Consider the following 8,889-nt stretch of genomic DNA (forward strand, 5'->3'; position numbering starts at 1 on the left):
TGTATATAGGAGCAGGGAACATAGGATTGCACCTTACTTCTGTATATAGGAGCAGGGAACATAGGATTACACACTATATTACTTCAAATAGGAGCAGGGAACATAGGAGCAGGGAACATAGGATTACACCTTACTTCTGTGTATAGGAGCAGGGAACATATGATTGCGCCTTACTTCTGTATATAGGAGCAGGGAACATAGGATTACGTCTTACTTCTGTATATAGGAGCAGGGAACATAGGATTGCACCTTAATTCTGTATATATAGGAGCAGGGAACATAGGATTAAGGCTTTAATTCCGTATATAGAAGCAGGGAACATAGGATTACACCTTACTTCTGTATATAGGGGCAGGGAACATAGGATTACACCTTACGTCTGTATATAGGAGCAAGGAACATAGGATTATGCCTTTCTTCTGTATATAGGAGCAGGGAACATAGGATTACACCTTACATCTGTATATAGGAGCAAGGAACATAGGATTATGCCTTTCTTCTGTATATAGGAGCAGGGAACATAGGATTATGCCTTACTTATGTATATAGGAGCAGGGAACATAGGATTGCGCCTTACTTCTGTATATAGGAGCAGGGAACATAGGATTACGTCTTACTTCTGTATATAGGAGCAGGGAACATAGGGTTACACCTTACTTCTGTATATAGGAGCAGGGAACATAGGATTACACACTATATTACTTGAAATAGGAGCAGGGAACATAGGAGCAGGGAACATAGGATTACACCTTACCTCTGTATATAGGAGCAGGGAACATATGATTACACCTTACCTCTGTATATAGGAGCAGGGAACATAGGATTACGTCTTACTTCTGTATATAGGAGCAGGGAACATAGGATTATGCCTTACTTCTGTATATAGGAGCAGGGAACATATGATTTCACTTTACTTATGTATATAGGAGCAGGGAACATAGGATTATGCCTTACTTCTGTATATAGGAACAGGGAACATATAATTTCACCTTACTTATGCCTATAGGAGCAGGGAACATAGGATTGCACCTTAATTCTGTATATAGGAGCAGGGAACATAGGATTACGTCTTACTTCTGTATATAGGAGCAGGAAACATAGGATTATACCTTACTTCTGTATATAGGAGCAGGGAACATATGATTTCACTTTACTTATGTATATAGGAGCAGGGAACATATGATTTCACTTTACTTATGTATATAGGAGCAGGGAACATATGATTTCACTTTACTTATGTATATAGGAGCAGGGAACATAGGATTAAGGCTTTAATTCCGTATATAGGAGCAGGGAACATAGGATTACACCTTACCTCTGTATATAGGAGCAGGGAACATAGGATTACACCTTACCTCTGTATATAGGAGCAGGGAACATATGATTACACCTTACCTCTGTATATAGGAGCAGGGAACATATGATTACACCTTACCTCTGTATATAGGAGCAGGGAACATATGATTACACCTTACCTCTGTATATAGGAGCAGGGAACATAGGATTATGTCTTACTTCTGTATATAGGAGCAGGGAACATAGGGTTACACCTTACTTCTCTATATAGGAGCAGGGAACATAGGATTACACCTTACCTCTGTATATAGGAGCAGGGAACATATGATTACACCTTACCTCTGTATATAGGAGCAGGGAACATATGATTACACCTTACCTCTGTATATAGGAGCAGGGAACATAGGATTACGTCTTACTTCCGTATATAGGAGCAGGAAACATAGGATTACACCTTACTTCTGTATATAGCACCAGGGAACATAGGATTACACCTTACTTCTGTATATAGGAGCAGGGAACATAGGACTACGCCTTACTTCTGTATATAGGACCAGGGAACATAGGATTAGTATGGGAAGAAACCTGAGAAAACCCTGGTGATAGGGCAGGTAGCCCCATACCTTTCCACGTCCGATTGGGGAATCAAACCCTGGCTGCCTTGGTGAAAGGCAAGTGCACTTTCCAATGCGCCACCCGTCCACCCTGACCATCTGTATGATTATGGAGGCGGGGAAATTAAGAGAAATTACACTCTTTATACAGAAACATCTGTAAAATTATAGAAGCGGGGAAATTAGATAACCCTAATTACACCCTCAATACTGAAACATTGGTACTGTTATTAATATAGGAAATAGAAAGTTAGGGTAATAAGGGTGAATGTATCATAAAGGTGTAATGTGAATTTGGGTTTTACCTGTGAAGGGCAAATACTTTCTGGCTTGTATACAGCGATTCAAAGTCAGGCACTACAAATATGATGTTGATTGCCAAAAGGATTTTTATAAGTAAAATGTCATTACAGCGAAACGATTTGGTTTGTAGAATATAAACTAAGAAATAACAGACATCCCGTTTAAAAAAGATTTGAAAGAAACCATGTTTTTTTTAAGTAATTAGGATTATTTTAAATAAAATGTCATTACAGTGAAACAATTTGGTTTGTGGAATATAAACTAAGAAATAACAGACATCCCATTTAAAAAAGATTTGAAAGAAACCATTTTTTTTAAGTAATTAGGATTATTTTAAGTAAAATGTCATTAGCCAAACACTTCAGTTTGTGGAATATAAACTTAGAAATAGGATGAGTTTATAGATGCGTGCAGTATTTGGTTTTGACATGTGTTGCTATACTTTGGATTTCTGAGATTCTGCTGTATAAGCAAACAAGGTATCCTATTTACTTAGAGTGGCAGTGTTATGTATGTATTACAATAATATTTATGTAGGTAGAATTATCGTAGTTTGTTGTACAGTACAAATTTATTATTGAAAAATTGTTATTTGTGTACTGCCATATATCACTTACTGGTGTTTTTTAAAACAAAATGAAAAAAATGATTATATTTTGGAAAGTTTAGGGTTCGAAGAGCTGGGAGGATTGTAAAAAATATATGTTGTTCATGATATTAGAATAATAATATAAATTAATTTCACACAAATGGCTGCTTCCATTATATTTTGAGGTAGGCAGATGTAGGAGGCTCTTGTGGAAAGTTCTAAAAAGCTTTCACATAAAGTTTTATGAATTATTTAATCTTAACTAAAAAAAAAGTATATTTGATTTATTTTTCTCTGAAATTTAGGAAAAAGTTTCAAAAATTTCCCAGCTACGTAAACTGATTCAATTGAATGACTCAATAATGGATATAAGACCTCTGCTGTACCTGTTTGTGATATATGGCATTATATTATGGTGTGTAACACCCGACGACGGAAGGCAGCATATATCCCTATTGTTACATCTATGATGTTGATATTATGACGTGTTGTATATTTGTGATAAAGTTACATTAGTGTGTACCTATGTATAGACGTACGGTTTAACTCTGTAATACTGCCGACAGTTGCCTGGGGGAATGTTCTTACTATAAAGAAATGTATCTCAAGAGGGTGAAAAAGGACATGCTAGAGTTTGTTGATGGTAAAGGAGTCGGTAAACAAAACGAGGGGTTGTATATCAATGTTTTATTGTGCTAGTGTATCCCTGTATATGTCTAAAGTGTTCAAATTTATGATTTTTATATAATGTCCTTTTTTTTTTAACAGTACTAAAAAAATCCAATCTAACCAAAAATAAGTTAACTTTCATTGCATTATTGGGCATGTAGTATAGTAGAGCAGTGTTCCTTGACTAAAAAAATGTTTGCTTTCATATTAAATGTCAGATTCACCAAACAATGGAAGCTGTGTAAAATCACTGCTGTTGAAACTCTCATGGATACAGTAGTGCAATTTAGGAATGAACCAAGTGCCTGTTCGATTTCCTTTGTAAGAAACCACCAGACCCAATCTTGTGCTATATTATGACATCCTTGATACTCCGGGGGTTATACGCTCAATTACATTCTCTGAAACCCTAGAATATTTCACAACAAAATCGAAGACTCAATGTGCACTACCTTGTGGATGAGACAATAAGACTAGTTTGATCCTTTGATGTACATCGAAAGAACCGTGAAGCACCATAACTCTGAAAATTGACTGGCTTTGCAGTCAGGTGTCTCTCCTCTGTAATCTTAAAAGAACAGGTATCAGCTTAGCGATTGGTCAGGGTTTGTTTTACCCGAGACCAATCAAATAGCTAACTGCAGAGAGCATAAGTGAGCGTAAACCCCTAAAGTATTGAGGATGATATGATGATTGTGCTTATTGAAGTTTACAGTATATAGTACAGATATTTATCATTATGTACCAGTGCACTCCAGTGTTGCATACTTGCCAACTGTTTGAAATTTCCATGGAGAAGATAATAAAACGTGTGTGTACACCCTAGGGAAAAAATATGACTTTTAAATGGCATTTGTTTAGCTGTTCTAACAGATGAAATCATCATATCTTATAAGAGTAGTTTAGAAAATTCACTGGTAAAAAATGCTCAATTTTAGGGTTCAAATCAGGAGTCCCTCCAAAATAGGGAGAGTTGGCAAGTAGGGTTTTACACTTGACATGATAAACTCGGGGTATATGATATATGGCAGACAACTCCAGTGTAACTGTTTAGTTATATGGTACTGGCCTTATTTTGAAATGTTTTGTTTTTCCTGGTATTATTGGTTTCTAGTTTTAACACTATTGTATAATGGTATATTTGTTTTTCTTCCTTTTGTTCAATTATTAGACCATGTATGTATTAATATAAGTAAAAAATTGATTTGATTTTTTGCATTTCAGTCCAATTTTCAGTATTAAGTTGGAGAAAGAGTATACAAATAGTCAAAGCTTTAAGTCGAAAAAATCACCCAATTAAGGGCGCTCTATCAAATTGTTCACAGGTCACAACACCCACATGAAGGTTTACGTTTACAATGTTATTTATCTCATCCCCCCCCTGAAATTTAATAATGAACTATTCCAACTTTTGAATTGGAAGAGTTTAAATTTGTCTTCAGGGATAACGAGTTAAAATCATTTGTATAGCATAGGTCTCAAGGTAAACTTTTACCTTAGGTTATTATGCCTCATCATGAAGTGCTGCAATGCATATTTTTTGTAACCAATGTCTGTCAGTTTGGTTGGTAATTATTTTAACTAAATCTATTAAGTCTGTTATGACTAAGAACTGCAGCTAGGCCGATGCAACGTAAAATGCTTATGTGCCTTTATGAGTACAACATGTTGCACAACAGTTTTGTAAACTTGACTTTTGACCTTGGCCTCGTAAGGTTAAGGTTTTTCATTTTGAGTCAGACTTAGTACTGCAGCTGGGGTCACACAACTTAACAAACTTATGCATTTCATAGAGTACAGCATGTTGCATGCCTTTTGTAACCTTTAATTCATTCACCCCTAAAATTTCATAATGAATGATTCCAACCTTTGAGTTGGAAGAGTTCAAATTTGTCTTCAGGGGTGAATAAGTTAATTGAGCTTTGATAAAAATTTACATTTATGTAAATGTAAGGTCAAGTATAAACTGCAGCTTGGGACACACAACTTCACATGCTTATACACCTATAAGAATACAGATGTCCAATGCCATATTTGTGATTTTGAGCTTAATATGACCTCATTTAAGATCTTGCATTTGGGTAATTTATTGATGAAATACTGCAGCTAGGATCAAACATGTGCCTTGATAAGTACAGCATGTTGCACGCATTCTTGTACCCTTGACCTCTGTCGTGTCAGATGATTATGATGTTTAGGTCAGTTATTGACTCGATACTGCAACTAGGGTCCTGCAACTTCACATGCTTTTGAACCTTCATGAGTACAGCATGTTTACCGACAGTTTTGTAACCTTGACCTTGACCTCTGTGACGTAGATTAAGTTATTACATCATGCAACTTTGCATGCTAATGTGCCTCTATGAGTACAACATGTTGCCTGACATCTTTGTGACTATAACCTTGACCTATGACTGTATGTATATCTTTGCATTAAGGTCACTTATGGGCTAAGTACTAAAAGTTTGGAGATGTAACTTCACACGCTTGTTACATTATAGTTGTGTAACGTTAACTTTGACCTCTGCGACCTGACCTTAGTTCATAAGTGTGGAAGTGGGGCATCCTTGTCTTACAGACACAATACTAGCTTTATTTATGAAATGTTATTAAAAGTTACTAATAGGCAAATATTAATGATGTATCTAACAGGGTCAAGGTCAAATAACTGATATTGTAGAGCAAAAGTGTTTGAGGCGATAATATTTGATAGAGAAGCCATAAAGTGATAAGCATTATATATCACAGCATTAACAGGACATATTTACTTGGTAAATGTTTTGTAGGAGTAAACAGTTTATATTGTTGTACCAGGATATATATAGATTGAAGATCCTTTAAAACACTATAGATATTTACTGTATAGATATGTAAGTATCCAGTTTGTATACCATTTACACTGCAAACATACTAGTAGTGCTGGTTATGAGTTTAGTAGATAGAACATATACTGTACAAGTTATTTTGAACCAGATATCTTTCGTGAAGGGACCAACATTTATTTGTAGAGAATTTCACTTAAATCGTTGGAGACTATATGTACATTTAAAAAAACAAAAGTCACAATTTGAATAAAAACAACCTTATAGATGCAGTTGTAAAGCCTCGGTAAAAATAAATTGCGTAAATTGTACATTAGATATAACGATATGCAAGTTATGAATTTACAAAATTGTACACAAATACAATGAATATCAATTTCATGTTCTATTGCTTTGAAAAAAATAGCATTACATACAAATGTAGCTAGGTAAAAGTGATAAATTTACTCGTAATAAATGAATTGTTGCGATATTTGTGAACTGACCACTGGTTCTTTACAGTCCATTGATTAAAGCATATCATTTGTATAATTGACTTTGTTGTATGGCGTTAATCCCTGGTTTCTATTTTCGTTTTGAAACTCATGTTTCTATTTTGTTTTGAGGCCTTTGTTTTAATTTTTGTTTCCCCCTGTTATTGTTGCTGTTGTCAATTTCGTGTTCAGTCATGTGTATATTGTATTGTTATCTAGTTTAGTCAACCGTGTCAATATTGTCAACCAGACCATGCATTAATTTACACATAATTCACCAAAAAACTATTTTTTAAACGTCTTTTCATCAAGCTGAGTGGAAAACATTGAAAGCTTTAGACGCATTTGATTATTGATGTACATGTAATTACATTTCATATTTGTATTTCTTCTATTTTGATTTAAATATTGCCGACTTTTTTTTTGAGAGACCTTTTGAATTTAATTTTGAGTTCGATCTGGTTAAAAAAACATATATATGTAATAAAACACAAACAAAAAATATTTTACTTTGCTTGATGAATTGACAAAATTATGCATTTATATTAATTTTGTATTTTAAATACTCCTTTGCACAACCATATCGTATATTTATATATATATCAGTAGATTTTGATACTACACACAATATACCTTACCTCATTCTTATATAAAAAGTGTTACCAAATCATGCATATTTGTTATTATGATTAATTATTAATCTTTGATGCTCCTCGAGGCCTTGTCTGACCTGTTTCTGAGAACGAAAGACAGAGCCAGAGCGAGAGATAGAGACAGAGAGAGAGACGGAAAGACATAGTGAGTGTTCCAAAAGTCTGTTTTTGCCATAAAACTTTTGTTGTTAAACTTGCATCAAATTTGAAATGATAACTCATAGTTTAATATTATTTTAATCACTCATAATAACCTTCATTTCTTCAAGTTTTTTCAAAAACTATAAAAATAAAATATACAATTTAGAAAAACAAAAAGTTTGCCATTAACTGTAAAACTTGTTTTGAAGTTTTAAAATTTCTTTGGTTATTTTATTTTTTGATATCTCGCATTCAATTTCTTCTGGAGTAAACAAAAAATAATCAAAAACAAAACTATGATCAAGGTAGAATATTGTTTATTATATACTCGTCTAATAACCAAGATACCTGTATTTACAAATCTATATACCGAAAGAGGTAAATGACTTCACTATCTGTGTTGTAATTTAAGTTTAATTTGATATACATTGGGTAATATGAAATGAAAAACTTTTGTTTTAATTTGTTGAAGTGAAATGATAAGTAATAATTGACTATGGATTTGATCATTTTGGTTATACCTATGTGCACCACACTTTGAGATGGGTGGTCATGTGATGAAGTCATGTGACATTCACCAGGTCTTCCAGAAAAAGAATTTTCCTTGCATCAAGAAAATGTGCGAGTCATTTATAAGATTATACACGTAATGACACTAATAAACGTGATTAAATATTTATACTGGAAGTCTGACTCTTCGTTATTTTTTTACAGCACATGGAAAAAATATTATATATACGTGTACAATATGTATTTGTAACGGGGGTGGGGGGGGAAACCAACAGCTTTTGACTGAAGGTGCTCTAGAATTTTTTTTAGTTAAAATCCCTCCATTACTTTAGAAGGAGAAGATTTTTTGAAGATTTACCTCTTTTTCCCCTGTCCGGCCCTGCACCTCTGCCCCCAGGGGCCGTACCTTCTGTTATACAAAATTGAGAACCTGTTGGCCAAGAATGCTTCAGACCAGATTTGGTCAAAATCCACTGAGCTGTTAAGGAGAAGTAGCATTTTAAAGGATATATTTGAGGGACGACAGATGCTGCGCCACAGCATAAGCTCACTTGGCCCTTCAGGCCGGTCACACAGTATGGTCAATTATTAGGATGCCTCTGCCTTAACCTATTACATTGCTATTTATGACACAAATGTAGCCTTATTCAGAAGTTCATGAAGAGCTCCTAGATTTTGCCTTTAATGTTTGGATTATAAACATCATAACAATGTGTCCATAATACTGCCCTATCACACATTAAGGGTATATGCCTGTCAATTTTTCGCCCTTCACAAGTACAATGTAATTACTATGTCAAATATGTTGTAGACTTATTT

Source organism: Mizuhopecten yessoensis, unplaced genomic scaffold, assembly GCF_002113885.1.
Source record: "Mizuhopecten yessoensis strain PY_sf001 unplaced genomic scaffold, ASM211388v2 scaffold10603, whole genome shotgun sequence".
Taxonomy (NCBI): Eukaryota; Metazoa; Mollusca; class Bivalvia; order Pectinida; family Pectinidae; genus Mizuhopecten; species Mizuhopecten yessoensis.